Here is a 22,592-nt window from a genome sequence, read left to right on the forward strand (position 1 = left end):
GTACCAGTATACCCTGATCTCTCCGCTCCTGACCCCGGCTTGTGTACCCGTATACCCTGATCTCTCCGCTCCTGACCCCGGCTTCTGTACCCGTATACCCTGATCTCTCCGCTCCTGACCCCGGCTTCTGTACCCGTATACCCTGATCTCTCCGCTCCTGACCCCGGCTTCTGTACCCGTATACCCTGATCTCTCCGCTCCTGACCCCGGCTTCTGTAGCCGTATACCCTGATCTCTCCGCTCCTGACCCCGGCTTCTGTACCAGTATACCCTGATCTCTCCGCTCCTGACCCCGGCTTGTGTACCCGTATACCCTGATCTCTCCGCTCCTGACCCCGGCTTCTGTACCCGTATACCCTGATCTCTCCGCTCCTGACCCCGTCTTCTGTACCCGTATACCCTGATCTCTCCGCTCCTGACCCCGGCTTCTGTACCAGTATACCCTGATCTCTCCGCTCCTGACCCCGGCTTCTGTACCCGTATACCCTGATCTCTCCGCTCCTGACCCCGGCTTCTGTACCAGTATACCCTGATCTCTCCGCTCCTGACCCCGGCTTCTGTACCCGTATACCCTGATCTCTCCGCTCCTGACCCCGACTTCTGTACCCGTATACCCTGATCTCTCCGTTCCTGACCCCGGCTTCTGTACCCGTATACCCTGATCTCTCTGCTCCTGACCCCGGCTGGTGTACCCGTATACCCTGATCTCTCCGCTCCTGACCCCGGCTGGTGTACCCGTATACCCTGATCTCTCCGCTCCTGACCCCGGCTTCTGTACCCATATACCCTGATCTCTCCACTCCTGACCCCGGCTTCTGTACCCGTATACCCTGATCTCTCCGCTCCTGACCCCGGCTGGTGTACCCGTATACCCTGATCTCTCCACTCCTGACCCCGGCCGGTGTACCCGTATACTCTGATCTCTCCGCTCCTGACCCCGGCTGGTGTACTTGTATACCCTGATCTCTCCGCTCCTGACCCCGGCTGGTGTACCCGTATACCCTGATCTCTCCGCTCCTGACCCCGGCTGGTGTACCCGTATACCCTGATCTCTCCGCTCCTGACCCCAGCTGGTGTACCCGTATACCCTGATGTGAGATGAGATCCAGCGCAGGAAAGAAGGCACTCTTCAATATAAATTTCCTTATGGTTTATTCCATGTGCACACGTATGAAGGTAGGTACAGACTTCCCCTGAGCAAGGGAAAAATGACTAGCGACGCGTTTCGACCGTATTACACGGTCTTAATCATGACATGACTAAGACCGTGTAATACGGTCGAAACGCGTCTCCCCGCCCCCTGACCCTGGCTTCTGTACCCATATATCCTGATCTCTCCATCCGTGACCCCGGCTGGTGTACCCGTATACCCTGATCTTTCCACTCCTGACCCCGGCTGGTGTACCCGTATACCCTGATCTTTCCACTCCTGACCCCGGCCGGTGTACCCGTATACCCTGATCTTTCCACTCCTGACCCCGGCCGGTGTACCCGTATACCCTGATCTCTCCACTCCTGATCCCGGCTGGTGTACCCGTATACCCTGATCTTTCCACTCCTGACCCCGGCCGGTGTACCCGTATACCCTGATCTTTCCACTCCTGACCCCGGCCGGTGTACCCGTATACCCTGATCTCTCCACCCCTGACCCCGGCTGGTGTACTCGTATACCCTGATCTCTCCGCTCCTGACCCCGGCTTCTGTACCCATATACCCCTGATCTCTCCACCCCTGACCCCGGCTGGTGTACTCGTATACCCTGATCTCTCCGCTCCTGACCCCGGCTTCTGTACCCGTGTTTACTGATCTCTCCGCTCCTGACCACCGGCTTCTGTACCCGTATACCCTGATCTCTCCGCTCCTGACCCCGGCTTGTGTACACGAATACCCCGATCTCTCCGCTCCTGACCCCAGCTGGTGTACTTGTATACCCTGATCTCTCCGCTCCTGACCCCGGCCGGTGTACCCGTATACCCTGATCTCTCCGCTCCTGACCCCGGCTTCTGTACCCGTATACCCTGATCTCTCCGCTCCTGACCCCGGCTTCTGTACCCGTATACCCTGATCTCTCCGCTCCTGACCCCGGCTGGTGTACCCGTATACCCTGATCTCTCCGCTCCTGACCCCGGCTTCTGTACCCGTATACCCTGATCTCTCCGCTCCTGACCCCGGCTGGTGTACCCGTATACCCTGATCTCTCCGCTCCTGACCCCGGCTTCTGTACCCGTATACCCTGATCTCTCCGCTCCTGACCCCGGCTGGTGTACCCGTATACCCTGATCTCTCCGCTCCTGACCCCGGCTTGTGTACTTGTATACCCTGATCTCTCCGCTCCTGACCCCGGCTTGTGTACACCTGACCCCAGCTGGTGTACTTGTATACCCTGATCTCTCCGCTCCTGACCCCGGCTGGTGTACCCGTATACCCTGATCTCTCCGCTCCTGACCCCGGCTTGTGTACCCGTATACCCTGATCTCTCCGCTCCTGACCCCGGCTGGTGTACCCGTATACCCTGATCTCTCCGCTCCTGACCCCGGCTTGTGTACACGTATACCCCGATCTCTCCGCTCCTGACCCCAGCTGGTGTACTTGTATACCCTGATCTCTCCGCTCCTGACCCCGGCCGGTGTACCCGTATACCCTGATCTCTCCGCTCCTGACCCCGGCTGGTGTACCCGCATACCCTGATCTCTCCGCTCCTGACCCCGGCTTGTGTACCCATATACCCCTGATCTCTCCGCTGCTGACCCCGGCTTGTGTACCCGCATACCCTGATCTCTCCACCTCTGACCTCGGCTGGTGTACCCGTATACCCTGATCTCTCCGCTCCTGACCTCGGCTTGTGTACCCGTATACCCTGATCTCTCCACCTCTGACCCCGGCTTGTGTACCCATATATCCTGATCTCTCTGCTCATGACCCCGGCTTCTGTACCCGTATACCCTGATCTCTCGGCTCCTGACCCCGGCTTGTGTACCCGTATATCCTGATCTCTCCGCTCCTGTCCCCGGCTTGTGTATCCGTGTTTCCTGATCTCTCCGCTCCTGACCCCGGCTTGTGTACCCGTATATCCTGATCTCTCCGCTCCTGACCCTAGCTTGTGTACCCGTATACCCTGATCTCTCCACCCCTGACCCCGGCTTCTGTACCCGTATACCCTGATCTCTCCGCTGCTGACCCCGGCTTGTGTACCCGTATACCCTGATCTCTCCGCTCCTGACCCCGGCTTGTGTACCCGTATACCCTGATCTCTCCGCTCCTGACCCCGGCTTGTGTACCCGTATACCCTGATCTCTCCGCTCCTGACCCCGGCTTGTGTACCCGTATACCCTGATCTCTCGGCTCCTGACCCCGGCTTCTGTACCCGTGTATCCTGATCTCTCCGCTGCTGACCCCGGCTTGTGTACCCGTATACCCTGATCTCTCCGCTCCTGACCTCGGCTTGTGTACCCGTATACCCTGATCTCTCCGCTCCTGACCCCGGCTTGTGTACCCGTATACCCTGATCTCTCGGCTCCTGACCTCGGCTGGTGTACTCGTATACCCTGATCTCTCCGCTGCTGACCCCGGCTTGTGTACCCGTATACCCTGATCTCTCCGCTCCTGACCTCGGCTTGTGTACCCGTATACCCTGATCTCTCCGCTCCTGACCTCGGCTTGTGTACCCGTATACCCTGATCTCTCCGCTCCTGACCTCGGCTTGTGTACCCGTATACCCTGATCTCTCCGCTCCTGACCTCGGCTTGTGTACCCGTATACCCTGATCTCTCCGCTCCTGACCCCGGCTTGTGTACCCGTATACCCTGATCTCTCGGCTCCTGACCCCGGCTGGTGTACTCGTATACCCTGATCTCTCTGCTCCTGACCCCGGCTTCTGTACCCGTATACCCTGATCTCTCCGCTCCTGACCCCGGCTTGTGTACCCGTATACCCTGATCTCTCCGCTCCTGACCCCGGCTGGTGTACTCGTATACCCTGATCTCTCCGCTCCTGACCCCGGCTTCTGTACCCGTATACCCTGATCTCTCCGCTCCTGACCCCGGCTTGTGTACCCGTATACCCTGATCTCTCCGCTCCTGACCCCGGCTGGTGTACTCGTATACCCTGATCTCTCCGCTCCTGACCCCGGCTGGTGTACCCGTATACCCTGATCTCTCTGCTCCTGACCCCGGCTTCTGTACCCGTATACCCTGATCTCTCCGCTCCTGACCCCGGCTTGTGTATCTGTATATCCAGATCTGACCCTGGCTTGTATTCTGAACCTGTGCTGCCTGCCCCGACCTTGGGCCATCTGACTATGCCTCTTCCTAGCCCTCCTGTACGGCGTACATCTGCCTTGACCCGCCGGTCAGCTGTTGCAGACCCGGGGACTGCCCTGGAGTGGCACCTGACGACTACCTGCGACCAGGTCTATCCTCCCCACCAGAGGCTCCAGTGAAGATCAGGAGCCACCCAGCTACGCCCCTCCAGGGTAAGCCTGGCCCGTAGCACGGTGGGTGCACACTCCGACAGTATTTAACATGTTATTAGCTGGACCGACTCTGCTACATCTATATTCCAGCATGTCTATAATGTGCGCTCCGAGATACAAAAGACTTGCCACATTATGCAATTACGTTAATGGACGCCCAAAACGTACATAGTAAATGTGTCTATTATAAGCTTATTATGTTGCGGCTGCTCCAACATCAGCTTTCTGCAGGAGATAAATGCTAAGAGCGATGGAAAAAAACAACAACAACATGTCCTCATCTGGCTGATGGCGGCGCGTCCAGGTGACGGGTGGATTCATTATATTGTTTGCACACAACGCACACACTGACCGAAACAAGAAACCCCGGATGCCCACGCTGCGATGGTGCGAGAGCCCCCCAGAGACTTGGCATCTGCACCACAATCACACCAGGGCCGTCCTCTCCTAAGGCTATGTGCGCACTGAGCGGTTTTCGCGGCGTTTTTCTGTGACGCCCTGGACTAGCCAGGTAGTCACAGGTAGGCCCCGCATAACACCGGTCCCCTAAAAAGGTAACAGCAGCCAACCACATTAAAACCTAGTCACCTCCCTCTGAGCTTTATTGTCACACCAGGGGGCGGAGCCAGGCGGTTGGCCACGCCCACCGAGGAGTCCAGAGGGCCGGAGGCAGGAGAAACAGAGGAGTTTGTCGGTGGCCAGTGGCCAGTTGGAGTTGAGAGGAGTAGAGTGCAGCAGGCCTGTGGTGACAGGTCTGCAGCGGAAACTGACAGGTGTGAGGGTCGTAGCCCTGGTACCTTGGCTAGGAGGCAGACGGTGGTTGCCACCTGCAGGAGCCGGGAAGACGGCCAGGTGGAACCGTAAGGGACCGGGACAGGTTAGTGGCCCGCTGGTACTGAACCGGGGAACCGACTGGAAACCGGAGCACCAGGGGGGGTACTCAGACCCGGAACGAGGCCCAGAAGCCACTGGACCACGTCGAGTTTACTGATTGAGGTCTGGACTTTAGGTCCATTCCCATCCCAAGTCCAGACTGAAGGTAACAGCCCAACGAGGGGGATAGAAAGCCACCGCACAGGCAGAGATCCCACGGGCCAGCGTCTGCGGGCAAACGGGCTCCACCGACACATACATACCGCCGGGGAGCGGACTACCGTTGCTGAAGCACAGGCAGTCTACACATACACTACACGGTGCAGAAGAAAGGCCAAGACCACCAACCCGGGTGGGGGACCAGACGCAGCCGGCTGCGGGCACCGACCACCATCAACTTTGTTTACCAGAGACTTGTGTGTGTCTATAATCGTGAGTACAACAGTGCCACCCGGCCGCGCACCGCCCTGCACCGCCCAGCTACTCTCCCCAACGGGTCCCGGGGCCATCATCCCTGCCCACGGAGGGGTTAACAACTTGCTGCACGACCATCTCCCCCGGGTGCCCCGTAACAGCAGCGGTGGTGTCTACACTTTCACCACATCCCGTGGGTGGCGTCACAAACTCAAACACGGCTCCGGCTGTACACCTACCTAACACCCCCCAATCCAGATCGCCAGCAACCCCTTGCAGAGCGACGTGACCCCCGGGTCCGGAGACGCTTGAGCCACCCACCAAACGAGCCCGGACCCGAGTGGCTCAGCTGCAGCTGAGCGCGGGGCGGTACATTTGCGCTTTTTTCGGGTGCGTTTTTTTGCCATTTTGTGTGGCCAAAAACGCACAACGCAGCGTCAAAGCAGTGTGCGCACATAATACTGACTCTGACCCTGAGCAGTGCACACCGACACAAAGTAGGAGCTACATTGTATTACATCAGATTTAAAGATAAATATTTACACAATATGTATCAAAACATTCCAACATCGCTCATGTTAGAAAATACACGCACGACAGGCTGGGGGTTTCGGTGGAATTTTGGTTTTGGAAGAAGAGTGACACAAAGCTGTGAACCCCGGGGTAAAAGCGATTGCAAATTAACAAAAATTTGCAAAATATGCAAAAATAGAAATCCTGCGCTAAACCTCAGAGCGTGCAGATCGTTTTGTTTTGGGAGTCTCTGTGGTTCGGTGCAAATATGAAAGCTCAGCCGCACAGTCCCCGATGCTACAGCATAAAAACACAATTAAAAAATCAAAAATACTTCTCATAAGATCAATTTCTGAGGTTTTTTTTCTCCAGTTTTTTTGCATTTAGCAATTGAAGCCGAGCGGATGTGACTCCGTGTAAACTCCGGTCTGCCGTGGAGCGCAGCGCTGTTTGGTGCAGTTTTGTGCCTTCAGGGCTTCTCGGTGTCTCGTAATGCAGAAGTTCAGCTTCTCAGACCCAAAAAAACATAAAAAACGCTGCCACAATTCTGAGCCAAAAACATAAAAAAGTAGCAAAATGCAGCAGATGTTTATTGCAACAAGAATGTGATCATCAGAGCAGATTGCTTTTAGGTAATTTGGTTCAGACGACTGCGGAAAAATCATAGCAGAAGAGTGATATTTTTGCACAAGGAAACACGGCCATAGGAAAGATTGCCTCGCCATTATTAGACTGTAATATGGCCCCCAGTATTCCCCCCACACTGTAATATGGCCCCCAGTATTCGCCCCACACTGTAATATGGCCCCCAGTATTCCCCCCACACTGTAATATGGCCCCCAGTATTCCCCCCACACTGTAATATGGCCCCCAGTATTGCCCCCACACTGTAATATGGCCCCCAGTATTCCCCCCACACTGTAATATGGCCTCCAGTGTTCCCCCCACACTGTAATATGGCCCCCAGTATTCCCCCCACACTGTAATATGGCCCCCAGTATCCCCCCCACACTGTAATATGGCCCCCAGTATTCCCCCCACACTGTAATATGGCCTCCAGTATTCCCCCCACACTGTAATATGGCCTCCAGTATTCCCCCCCCCACACTGTAATATGGCCCCCAGTATTCCCCCCATACTGTAATATGGCCCCCAGTATTCCCTCCACACTGTAATATGGCCCCCAGTATTCCCCCCACACTGTAATATGGCCCCCAGTATTCCCCCCACACTGTAATATGGCCTCCAGTATTCCCCCCACACTGTAATATGGCCCCCAGTATTCCCCCCACATTGTAATATGGCCCCCAGTATTCCCCCCACATTGTAATATGGCCCCCCAGTATTCCCCCCCACACTGTAATATGGCCCCCAGTATTCCCCCAACACTGTAATATGGCCCCCAATATTCCCCCCACACTGTAATATGGCCCCCAGTATTCCCTCCACACTGTAATATGGCCCCCAGTATTCCCCCCACACTGTAATATGGCCCCCAGTATTCCCCCCACACTGTAATATGGCCTCCAGTATTCCCCCCACACTGTAATATGGCCCCCAGTATTCCCCCCACACTGTAATATGGCCCCCAGTATTCCCCCCACATTGTAATATGGCCCCCAGTATTCCCCCCACATTGTAATATGGCCCCCCAGTATTCCCCCCCACACTGTAATATGGCCCCCAGTATTCCCCCAACACTGTAATATGGCCCCCAATATTCCCCCCACACTGTAATATGGCCCCCAGTAATATGACGAACAGTATTCCCCCCACACTGTAATATAGCCTCCAGTTTTCCCGCCACACTGTAATATGGCCCCCAGTATTCCCCCCCACATTGTAATATGGCCCCCAGTATTCCCCCCACACTGTAATATGGCCCCCAGTATTCCCCCCACATTGTAATATGGCCCCCAGTATTCCCCCCACATTGTAATATGGCCCCCCAGTATTCCCCCCCACACTGTAATATGGCCCCCAGTATTCCCCCAACACTGTAATATGGCCCCCAATATTCCCCCCACACTGTAATATGGCCCCCAGTAATATGACGAACAGTATTCCCCCCACACTGTAATATAGCCTCCAGTTTTCCCGCCACACTGTAATATGGCCCCCAGTATTCCCCCCCACATTGTAATATGGCCCCCAGTATTCCCCCCACATTGTAATATGGCCCCCAGTATTCCCCCAACATTGTAATATGGCCCCCAGTATTCCCCCCACATTGTAATATGGCCCCCAGTATTCCCCCCACATTGTAATATGGCCCCCAGTATTCCCCCCCACACTGTAATATGGCCCCCAGTATTCTCCCCACACTGTAAAATAGCCCCCAGTAATATGACCCCCAGTATTCCCCCCACGCTGTAATATGGCCCCCAGTATTCCCCCCACACTGTAATATGGCCCGCAGTATTCCCCCCACACTATTATGGCCCCCAGTATTCCCCCCACACTAATATGGCCCCCAGTATTCCCCCCACACTGTAATATGGCCCCCAGTATTCCCCCCACACTGTAATATGACCCCCAGTATCCCCCCCCACACTGTAATACGGCCCCCAGTATTCCCCCCACACTGTAATATGGCCCCCAGTATTCCCCCCCCTCACACTGTAATACGGCCCCCAGTATTCCCCCCACACTGTAATATGGCCCCCAGTATTCCCCCCACACTGTAATATGGCCCCCAAGTATTCCCCCCACACTGTAATATGGCTCCCAGTATTCCTCCCACACTGTAATATGACCCCCAGTATTCCCCCCACATTGTAATATGGCTCCCAGTATTCCTCCCACACTGTAATACGGCCCCCAGTATTCCCTCCACACTGTAATATGGCCCCCAGTATTCCCCCCACATTGTAATATGGCCCCCAGTATTCCCCCCACATTGTAATATGGCTCCCAGTATTCCCCCCACACTGTAATATGGCTCCCAGTATTCCCCCCATACTGTAATTTGGCACCGTGTACTCCCCCCACATTGTAATATGGCACCCAGTATTCCCCCCACACTGTAATATGGCTCCCAGTATTCCCCCCACACTGTAATATGGCCCCCAGTATTCCCCACACTGTAATATGGCTCCCAGTATTCCCCCCACACTGTAATATGGCCCCCAGTATTCCCCTCACACTGTAATATGGCTCCCAGTATTCCCCCACACTGTAATATGGCTCCCAGTATTCCCCCCACACTATAATATGGCCCCCCGTATTCCCCCCACACTGTAATATGGCCCCCAGTATTCCCCCCACACTGTAATATGGCTCCCAGTATTCCCCCACACTGTAATATGGCTCCCAGTATTTCCCCCACACTGTAATATGACCCCCAGTATTCCCCCACACTGTAATATGGCCCCCAGTATTCCCCCCACACTGTAATATGGCCCCCAGTATTCCCCCCACTGTAATATGGCCCCCAGTATTCCCCCCACACTGTAATATGGCCCCCAGTATTCCCCCCACACTGTAATATGGCCCCCAGTATTCCCCCCACACTGTAATATGGCCCCCAGTATTCCCCCCACACTGTAATATGGCCCCCAGTATTCCCCCCACACTGTAATATGGCCCCCAGTATTCCCCCCACACTGTAATATGGCCCCCAGTATTCCCCCCACACTGTAATATGGCCCCCAGTATTCCCCCCACACTGTAATATGGCCCCCAGTATTCCCCACACTGTAATATGGCCCCCAGTATTCCCCCCACACTGTAATATGGCCCCCAGTATTCCCCCCACACTGTAATATGGCCCCCAGTATTCCCCCCACACTGTAATATGGCCCCCAGTATTCCCCCCACACTGTAACATGGCCCCCAGTATTCCCCCCACACTGTAATATGGCCCCCAGTATTCCCCCCACACTGTAATATGACCCCCAGTATTCCCCCCATACTGTAATATGGCCCCCAGTATTCCCCCCACACTGTAATATGACCCCCAGTATTCCCCCCACACTGTAATATGGCCCCCAGTATTCCCCCCACACTGTAATATGGCCCCCAGTATTCCCCCCACACTGTAATATGGCCCCCAGTATTCCCCCCACACTGTAATATGGCCCCCAGTATTCCCCCCACACTACAGTCTACAGGATGAAGAGCAGTGGAGCAGTGAGATCGAGTCTCGCTGCTCCACTGCAGAGTTGACCTCTATCGGGGCTGCGCACACCCATACAGTGCACAGTGGCAGCAGCTCCGGGGCGGCCGCCCCCTCTGTCCCCCTGCAGCTTTGCTACCAAGTGGTAAAAATGGAAATTCTGTGATTCTGCGGATTCTATATACAATACTGGTCAGTGTCAGCTGTGTATACGGCCCATGGAGACATTCCCTTTAATTGCACTAATATTAGGGGATGATACATTGTAGCACTCGTGAATGAGCAGCAGGATTCACGGCTATAGATTGTGCCTCCTGGGGTTCACCGGACCCTTTACTGCAGCCGGGGGTCTCCCACTAATAGATGGAGCAGAGTTAATAATGGCCGTGGAGCCGGATTTATTGCCCACCTTTCTGGAGCTTCTGTGAATCATCCTGATGACTCCTTTACTTTTTAATTAGCGTCGCTCTTGATTTTAATTATTTTCCTGACTGCAGACTCGATGCGCTGATCCCAGAGCGGACATTCATCACCGATCCCCCGAATAACGCCGCATTCATCACCGATCCCCCGAATAACGCCGCATTCATCACCGATCCCCCGAATAACGCCACATTAATCACCGATCCCCCGGATAATGCCGCATTCATCACCGATCCCCCGAATAACGCCGCATTCATCACCGATCCCCCGAATAACGCCGCATTCATCACCGATCCCCCGAATAACGCCGCATTCATCACCGATCCCCCGAATAACGCCGCATTCATCACCGATCCCCCGGATAACGCCACATTAATCACCGATCCCCCGAATAACGCCGCATTCATCACCGATCCCCCGAATAACGCCGCATTCATCACCGATCCCCCGAATAACGCCGCATTCATCACCGATCCCCCGAATAACGCCACATTAATCACCGATCCCCCGGATAATGCCGCATTCATCACCGATCCCCCGAATAACGCCGCATTCATCACCGATCCCCCGAATAACGCCGCATTCATCACCGATCCCCCGAATAACGCCGCATTCATCACCGATCCCCCGAATAACGCCGCATTCATCACCGATCCCCCGGATAACGCCACATTAATCACCGATCCCCCGAATAACGCCGCATTCATCACCGATCCCCCGAATAACGCCGCATTCATCACCGATCCCCCGGATAATGCCGCATTCATCACCGATCCCCCGGATAATGCCGCATTCATCACCGATCCCCCGGATAATGCCGCATTCATCACCGATCCCCGGATAATGCCGCATTCATCACCGATCCCCCGGATAATGCCGCATTCATCACCGATCCCCCGAATAATGCTGCATTCATCACCGATCCCCCGAATAATGCCGCATTCATCACCGATCCCCCGGATAATGCGGCATCCATCACCGATCCCCCGGATAACGCCGCATTCATCACCGATCCCACGAATAACGCCGCATTCATCACCGATCCCCCGGATAATGCCGCATTCATCACCGATCCCCCGGATAATGCCGCATTCATCCCCAATCCCCCGGATAATGCCGCATTCATCACCGATCCCCCGGATAACGCCGCATTCATCACCGATCCCCGGATAATGCCGCATTCATCACCGATCCCCGGATAACGCCGCATTCATCACCGATCCCCGGATATTGCCGCATTCATCACCGATCCCCCGGATATTGCCGCATTCATCACTGATCCCCCGGATAATGCCGCATTCATCACCGATCCCTCAGATAATGCCGCATTCATCACCGATCCCTCAGATATTGCCGCATTCATCACCGATCCCCCGGATATTGCCGCATTCATCACTGATCCCCCGGATAATGCCGCATTCATCACCGATCCCTCAGATAATGCCGCATTCATCACCGATCCCTCAGATAATGCCGCATTCATCACCGATACCCCGGATATTGCCGCATTCATCACCGATCCCCCGAATAACGCCGCATTCATCACCGATCCCCCGAATAACGCCGCATTCATCACCGATCCCCCGAATAACACCGCATTCATCACCGATCCCCCGGATAATGCTGCATTCATCACCGATCCCCCGGATAATCCCGCATTTATCACCGATCCCCCGGATAATGCCGCATTCATCACCGATCCCCCGGATAATGCCGCATTCATCACCGATTCCCCGGATAACGCCGCATTCATCACCGATCCCCCAGATAATGCCGCATACATCACCGATTCCCCGGATAATGCCACATTCATCACCGATTCCCCGGATAACGCCGCATTCATCACCGATCCCCCGGATAATGCCGAATACATCACCGATCCCCGAATAATGCCGCTTTCATAACTGATCCCCTGGATAATGCCGCATTCATCACCGATCCCCCGGATAATGCCGCATTCATCACCGATCCCCCGGATAATGCCGCATTCATCACCGATCCCTCGGATAATGCCGCATTCATCACAGATCCCCAGAAAATGCTGCATTCATCACCGATCCCCCGGATAATGCCGAATTCATCACCGATCCCCGAATAATGCCGCTTTCATCACCGATCCCCCGGATAATGCCGCATTCATCACTGATCCCCCGGATAATGCCGCATTCATCACCGATCCCCCGGATAACGCCGAATTCATCACCGATCCCCGAATAATGCCGCTTTCATCACTGATCCCCTGGATAATACCGCATTCATCACCGATCCCCCGGATAATGCCGCATTCATCACCGATCCCCCGGATAATGCCGCCTTCATCAACGATCCCCCGGATAATGCCGCATTCATCACCGATCCCCGAATAATGCTGCTTTCATCACTGATCCCCCCAGATAATGCCGCATTCATCACCAATATCCCGAACAATGCCGCATTCATCACAGATCCCTGGATAATGCCGCATTCGTCACCGATTCCCCGGATAATGCCGAATTCATCACCGATCCCCCGGATAACGCCACATTCATCACCGATTCCCCGGATAACGCCACATTCATCACCGATCCCCAGATAATGCCGCATTCATCACCGATCCTCCGGATAATGCCGCATTCATCACCGATCCTCCGGATAATGCCGCATTCATCACCGATCCTCCGGATAATGCCGCATTCATCACCGATCCTCCGGATAATGCCGCATTCATCACCGATCCTCCGGATAATGCCGCATTCATCACTGATCACCCGGATAATGCCGCATTCATCACTGATCACCTGGATAACGCCGCATTCATCATCGATCCCCTGGATAATGCCGCATTCATCACTGATCCCCCGGATAATGCCGCTTTCATCACTGATCCCCCAGATAGTGCCGCATTCATCACTGATCTCCCGGATAACGCCGCATTCATCACCGATCCCCCGGATAATGCTGCATTCATCACCGATCCCCAGATAATGCTGCATTCATCACCGATCCCCCGGATAGTGACGCATTCATCACCGATCGCCCGGATAATGCCGCATTCATCACCGATCCATTGGATCGGCAAGTGTCTAGAGCCGCAGAGCGGCGCTGGAAGAAAACGCACTCCCAGGAAGACTTCACCACATTCAAAAATGCAATTCACACATTTCGCTTGGCCCTTACCTCGGCTAAACAGAATTACTTCAAAAACCTCATATCCTCTTTAACACACAACCCCAAACAGCTATTTAATACTTTTACCTCCCTCCTTCGCCCACCGCTGCCCCCTCCAACCTCCCTCATCTCCGCAGAAGAATTTGCCACATATTTCAAAGAAAAGATCGACCAAACCAGACAAGTCTTTTCTGCTGAACCACCACAACCCCTTCATATAACAGACCACTGCCCCTCCCCCATAAACTTCCTCCCCACTATCACCGAAGGGGAGCTTGCACATCTTCTCTCAAAAGCGCACCTCACTACATGCGCACTTGACCCCATCCCATCCCACCTCCTCCCCAACCTCACCACTATCCTTATTCCAGCCTTATCCCATCTCTTCAACCTCTCTCTAACAACTGGTACCTTCCCTTCTGCCTTTAAGCATGCAACAGTCACACCTATCCTAAAGAAACCTTCCCTCGACCCAACCTCTACTACCAGCTATCGACCCATATCGCTACTCCCACTTGCCTCAAAACTCCTGGAACAGCACGTCCATGCTGAACTTTCCTCCCACCTCTCCTCTAACTCTCTCTTTGACAACCTACAGTCCGGCTTCCGTCCACATCATTCCACTGAAACTGCCCTGACTAAAATCACAAATGACTTACTTACCGCCAAAGCTAACAACCACTTCTCTGTACTCCTACTTCTAGACCTATCCTCAGCCTTTGACACTGTTGACCACTCCCTGCTACTACAGATCCTCTCTTCTCTTGGTGTCAGAGACCTCGCCCTCTCTTGGATCTCTTCATACCTCTCCAACCGCACTTTTAGGGTCTCCCATTCCCACACAACCTCTTCATCCCGTTCTCTCTCTGTTGGTGTCCCTCAAGGCTCTGTCCTGGGACCCTTACTTTTTTCTATCTATACATTTGGCCTGGGACAACTCATAAAGTCCCATGGCTTCCAGTACCACCTATATGCCGATGACACTCAGATCTACCTCTCTGGTCCAGATGCCACATCTCTGCTGTCCAGAATCCCAGAGTGCCTATCTGCTATATCTTCCTTCTTCTCCTCTCGCTTCCTAAAGCTCAATATGGCCAAAACTGAACTGATCATCTTTCCTCCATCTCCCCTGCACTCTCCACCTGATCTATCCATTACAATTAATAACATCACGCTCTCCCCAGCACCCAAAGTTCGGTGCCTCGGAGTGACCTTTGACTCTGCCCTGTCCTTCATACCGCACATCCAATCCCTCACCACCTCCTGCCGTTTTCAACTCAAAAATATCTCCAGAATCCGTCCTTTCCTCAATCCCCAATCCACAAAAATGCTAGTGCATGCCCTCATAATCTCCCGCATCGACTACTGCAACATCCTGCTCTGTGGTCTCCCTGCTAACACACTCGCCCCTCTCCAGTCCATCCTTAACTCTGCTGCCCGACTGATCCACCTCTCTCCTCAATACCACCCCGCTTCTCCTCTCTGCATGTCCCTCCACTGGCTCCCAATCTTCCACCGTATCCAATTCAAATTACTAACACTGACCTACAACGCTATCCATAATCTGTCTCCTCCATATATCTCTGAACTAATCTCTCGCTACACTCCAAAACGTAACCTCCGGTCCTCCCAAGATCTCCTTCTATCCTCCTCTCTCATTCGCTCCTCATGCAACCGACTCCAAGACTTCTCCCGAGCATCCCCAGTCTCCTGGAACTCACTGCCTCAACACGTCAGACTATCTACTACACTTGCAAACTTCAAACGGACCCTGAAAACTCATCTGTTCAGAAATGCCTCTAATCTACAATGACCTCACCGCCCCACCACCGTGCGGAGCTGCCGCCCCACCACCGTGCGGAGCTGCCGCCCCACCACCGTGCGGAGCTGCCGCCCCACCACCGTGCGGAGCTGCCGCCCCACCACCGTGCGGAGCTGCCGCCCCACCACCGTGCGGAGCTGCCGCCCCACCACCGTGCGGAGCTGCCACCCCACCACCGTGCGGAGCTGCCGCCCCACCACCGTGCGGAGCTGCCGCCCAACCTACACCCCACCTACTGTCTCCTCCCCAAAATCCTTTAGGATGTAAGCCCGCAAGGGCAGGGCCCTCTTCCCTCTGTGCTAGTCTGTCTATTGTAACGTGTATATGTATTCTGTATGTAACCCCCTCATGTACAGCACCATGGAATCAATGGTGCTCTATAAATAAACAATAATAATAATAATAATAATAATAATAATGCCGCATTCATCACTGATCGCCTGGATAATGCCGCATTCATCACCGATCCCCCGGATAATACCGCATTCATCACTGATCCCCAGATAGTGCCACATTCATCACCAATCCCCAGATAATGCTGCATTCATCACCGATCCTCCCCATAATGCCGCATTCATCACTGATCACCCGGATAATGCCGCATTCATCACTGATCCTCCCCATAATGCCGCATTCATCACTGATCGCCTGGATAATGCCGCATTCATCACCGATCCCCCGGATAATACCGCATTCATCACCGATCCCCAGATAGTGCCACATTCATCACCGATCCCCAGATAATGCCGCATTCATCACCGATCCTCCCCATAATGCCGCATTCATCACTGATCACCCGGATAATGCCACATTCATCACCGATCCCCAGATAATGCTGCATTCATCACCGATCCCCAGATTATGCTGCATTCATCACCGATCCCCCGGATAGTGACGCATTCATCACCAATCGCCCGGATAATGCCGCATTCATCACCGATCCCCTGGATAATGCCGCATTCATCACTGATCGCCCGGATAATGCCGCATTCATCACCGATCCCCCGGATAATACCGCATTCATCACTGATCCCCAGATAATGCCGCATTCATCACCGATCCTCCCCATAATGCCGCATTCATCACTGATCGCCCGGATAATGCCGCATTCATCACTGATCGCCCGGATAATGCCACATTCATCACCGATCCCCAGATAATGCCGCATTCATCACCGAACCTCCGGATAATGCCGCATTCATCACCGATCCTCCCCATAATGCCGCATTCATCACTGATCACCCGGATAATGCTGCATTCATCACTGATCCCCTGGATAACGCCGCATTCATCACCGATCCCCCGGATAATGCCGCATCCATCATCGATCCCCGGATAATGTCGCATTCATCACCGATCCTCCGGATAATGCCGCATTAATCACCGATCCCCCGGATAATGCCGCATTCATCACCGATCCCCCGGATAATGCCGCATTCATCACCGATCCCCCGGATAATGCCGCATTCATCACCGATCCCCCAGATAATGCCGCATTCATCACCAATATCCCCAACAATGCCGCATTCATCACCGATCCCTGGATAATGCCGTATTCGTCACCAATTTCCCGGATAATGCCGCATTCATCACCGATCCCCCAGATAAAGCCGCATTCATCACTGCCCCCCCCAGATAATGCCGCATTCATCACCAATATCCCCAACAATGCCGCATTCATCACCGATCCCTGGATAATGCCGTATTCGTCACCAATTTCCCGGATAATGCCGAATTCATCACCGATCCCCCTGATAATGCCACATTCATCACCGATTCCCCAGATAACGCCGCATTCATCACCGATCCCCCGGATAATGCCACATTCATCACCGATCCTTCGGAAAATGCCGCATTCATCACAGATCCCCAGACAATGCTGCATTCATCACCGATCCCCCGGATAATGCCGCATTCATCACCGATCCCCCGGATAATGCCGCATTCATCACCGATCCCCCGGATAATGCCGCATTCATCACCGATCCCTCGGATAATGCCGCATTCATCACCGATCCCCCGGATAATGCCGCATTCATCACGATCCCCCGGATAATCCCACATTCATCACCGATCCCCCGGATAATCCCACATTCATCACCGATCCCCCGGATAATGCCGCATTCATCACCGATCCCCCGGATAATGCCGCATACATCACCGGTCCCCGAATAATGCCGCTTTCATCACTGATCCCCTGGATTATGCCGCATTCATCACTGATCCCCTGGATAACTCCGCATTCATCACCGATCCTCCGGATAATGCCGCATTCATCACCGATCCTTCGGATAACGCCTCATTCATCACCGATCCCCCGGATAATGCCGCATTCATCACCGATCCCCCGGATAATGCCGCATTCATCACTGACCCCCCAGATAATGCTGCATTCATCACCAATATCCCGAACAATGCCGCATTCATCACCGATCCCCCGGATAACGCCACATTCATCACCGATTCCCCGGATAACGCCGCATTCATCACCGATCCCCCGGATAATGCCGCATTCATCACCGATCCCCCGGATAATGCCGCATTCATCACCGATCCCCCGGATAATGCCGCATTCATCACCGATCCCCCGGATAATGCCGCATTCATCACCGATCCCCCGGATAATGCCGCATTCATCACTGACCCCCCCAGATAATGCCGCATTCATCACCAATATCCCGAACAATGCCGCATTCATCACCGATCCCTGGATAATGCCACATTCATCACCGATCCCCCGGATAATGCCGCTTTCATCACCAATCCCCCGGATAATGCCGCATTCATCACCGATCCCCCGGATAATGCCGCATACATCACCGATCTCCGAATAATGCCGCTTTCATCACTGATCCCCTGGATAATGCCGCATTCATCACCGATCCCCCGGATAATGCCGCATTCATCACCGATCCCCCGGATAATGCCGCAGTCATCACCGATCCCCCGGATAATGCCGCATTCATCACCGATCCCCCGGATAATGCCACATTCATCACCGATCCCCCGGATAATGCCGCATTCATCACCGATCCCCCGGATAATGCCGCATACATCACCGATCCCCCGGATAATGCCGCATACATCACTGATCCCCTGGATAACTCCGCATTCATCACTGATCCCCTGGATAACTCCGCATTCATCACCGATCCCTCGGATAATGCCGCATTCATCACCGATCCCCCGGATAATGCCGCATTCATCACTGACCCCCCCAGATAATGCCGCATTCATCACCAATATCCCGAACAATGCCGCATTCATCACCGATCCCTGGATAATGCCGCATTCGTCACCGATTCCCCGGATAATGCCGAATTCGTCACCGATTCCCCGGATAATGCCGAATTCATCACCGATCCCCCGGATAACGCCGCATTCATCACCGATCCCCCAGATAATGCCGCATTCATCACCAATATCCCGAACAATGCCGCATTCATCAGAGATCCCTGGATAATGCCGCATTCGTCACCGATTCCCCGGATAATGCCGAATTCATCTCCGATCCCCCGGATAATGCCACATTAATCACCGATTCCCCGGATAACGCCGCATTCATCACCGATCCCCCGGATAATGCCGCATTCATCACCGATCCCCCGGATAATGCCGCATTCATCACCGCTCCCCCGGATAATGCCACATTCATCACCGATCCCCCGGATAATGCCGCATTCATCACCGATCCCCCGGATAATGCCGCATTCATCACCGATCCCCCGGATAATGCCGCATTCATCACCGATCCCCCGGATAATGCCGCTTTCATCACCAATCCCCCGGATAATGCCGCATTCATCACCGATCCCCCGGATAATGCCGCATACATCACCGATCCCCGAATAATTCCGCTTTCATCACTGATCCCCTGGATAATGCCGCATTCGTCACCGATTCCCCGGATAATGCCGAATTCGTCACCGATTCCCCGGATAATGCCGAATTCATCACCGATCCCCCGGATAATGCCACATTCATCACCGATCCCCCGGATAATGCCGCATTCATCACCGATCCCCCGGATAATGCCGCATTCATCACCGATCCCCCGGATAATGCCGCATTCATCATTGATCCCCTGGATAATGCCGCATTCATCACTGATCCCCTGGATAACTCCGCATTCATCACCGATCCTCCGGATAATGCCGCATTCATCACCGATCCCCCGGATAATGCCGCATTCATCACCGATCCCCTGGATATTGCCGCATTCATCACCGATCCCCTGGATATTGCCGCATTCATCACCGATCCTCCGGATAATGCCGCATTCATCACCGATCCTCCGGATAATGCCGCATTCATCACCGATCCCCCGGATAATGCCGCATTCATCACTGACCCCCCCAGATAATGCCGCATTCATCACCTATATCCCGAACAATGCCGCATTCATCACCGATCCCTGGATAATGCCGCATTCGTCACCGATTCCCCGGATAATGCCGAATTCATCACCGATCCCCCGGATAATGCCACATTCATCACCGATTCCCCGGATAACGCCGCATTCATCACCGATCCCCCGGATAATGCCGCATACATTACCGATCCCCGAATAATGCCGCTTTCATCACTGATCCCCTGGATAACTCCGCATTCATCACCGATCCCCCGGATAATGCCGCATTCATCACTGACCCCCCCAGATAATGCCGCATTCATCACCTATATCCCAAATAATGCCGCATTCATCACCGATCCCTGGATAATGCCGCATTCGTCACCGATTCCCCGGATAATGCCGAATTCATCACCGATCCCCCGGATAATGCCACATTCATCACCGATTCCCCGGATAACGCCGCATTCATCACCGATCCCCCGGATAATGCTGCATACATTACCGATCCCCGAATAATGCCGCTTTCATCACTGATCCCCTGGATAACTCCGCATTCATCACCGATCCCCCGGATAATGCCGCATTCATCACTGATCCCCCGAATAATGCCGCATTCATCACCGATCCCCCGGATAATACCGCATTCATCACCGATCCCCAGATAGTGCCACATTCATCACTGATCCCCCAGATAATGCCGCATTCATCACCGATCCTCTGGATAATGCCGCATTCATCACCGATCCTCCGGATAATGCCGCATTCATCACCGATCCTCCGGATAATGCCGCATTCATCACTGATCACCCGGATAATGCCGCATTCATCACTGATCACCTGGATAACGCCGCATTCATCATCGATCCCCTGGATAATGCCGCATTCATCACTGATCCCCCGGATAATGCCGCTTTCATCACTGATCCCCCAGATAGTGCCGCATTCATCACTGATCTCCCGGATAATGCCGCATTCATCACCGATCCCCCGGATAATGCTGCATTCATCACCGATCCCCAGATAATGCTGCATTCATCACCGATCCCCCGGATAGTGACGCATTCATCACTGATCGCCTGGATAATGCCGCATTCATCACCGATCCCCCGGATAATAACGCATTCATCACTGATCCCCAGATAGTGCCACATTCATCACCGATCCCCAGATAATGCCGCATTCATCACCGATCCTCCCCATAATGCCGCATTCATCACTGATCACCCGGATAATGCCGCATTCATCACTGATCCTCCCCATAATGCCGCATTCATCACTGATCACCCGGATAATGCCGCATTCATCACTGATCCCCTGGATAACTCCGCATTCATCACCGATCCCCAGATAGTGCCACATTCATCACCGATCCCCAGATAATGCCGCATTCATCACCGATCCTCCCCATAATGCCGCATTCATCACTGATCCCCCAGATAGTGCCGCATTCATCACTGATCCCCCAGATAGTGCCGCATTCATCACTGATCCCCCAGATAGTGCCGCATTCATCACTGATCCCCCAGATAATGCCGCATTCATCACTGATCCTCCCCATAATGCCACATTCATCACCGATCCCCAGATAATGCTGCATTCATCACCGATCCCCAGATTATGCTGCATTCATCACCGATCCCCAGATTATGCTGCATTCATCACCGATCCCCTGGATAGTGACGCATTCATCACCGATCGCCCGGATAATGCCGCATTCATCACCGATCCCCTGGATAATGCCGCATTCATCACTGATCGCCCGGATAATGCCGCATTCATCACCGATCCCCCGGATAATACCGCATTCATCACCGATCCCCAGATAATGCCGCATTCATCACCGAACCTCCGGATAGTGCCGCATTCATCACCGATCCTCCCCATAATGCCGCATTCATCACTGATCACCCGGATAATGCCGCATCCATCATCGATCCCCGGATAATGTCGCATTCATCACCGATCCCCCGGATAATGCCGCATTCATCACTGACCCCCCAGATAATGCCGCATTCATCACCAATATCCCGGACAATGCCGCATTCATTCCCGATCCCTGGATAATGCCGCATTCGTCACCGATTCCCCGGATAATGTCGAATTCATCACCGATCCCCCAGATAATGCCGCATTCATCACCGATTCCACGGATAACGCCGCATTCATCACGATCCCCCGGATAATGCCGCATTCATCACCGATCCCTGGATAAGGCCGCATTCATCACCGATCGCCCAGATAATGCCGCATTCATCACCGATCCCCCGGATAATGCCGCATTCATCACCGATCCTCTGGATAATGCCGTATTCATCACCGATCCCCCGGATAACGCCGCATTCATCACCGATCGCCCAGAAAATGCCGCATTCATCACCGATCCCCCGGATAATGCCGCATTCATCACCGATCCCCCGGATAATGCCGCATTCATCACCGATCCCTGGATAAGGCCGCA

General features: G+C 54.0%; 1 protein-coding gene across 2 annotated transcripts in view; it reads right to left on the reverse strand.

The window, feature by feature from the left end:
* The window catches only part of VIPR1 (vasoactive intestinal peptide receptor 1), a 266,845-nt gene that overhangs the window by 168,761 nt on the left and 75,492 nt on the right, over positions 1–22,592 (reverse strand). The window lies entirely within an intron of this gene.

The sequence above is a fragment of the Anomaloglossus baeobatrachus genome, chromosome 6 (assembly GCF_048569485.1).
Source record: "Anomaloglossus baeobatrachus isolate aAnoBae1 chromosome 6, aAnoBae1.hap1, whole genome shotgun sequence".
Classification (NCBI taxonomy): Eukaryota; Metazoa; Chordata; class Amphibia; order Anura; family Aromobatidae; genus Anomaloglossus; species Anomaloglossus baeobatrachus.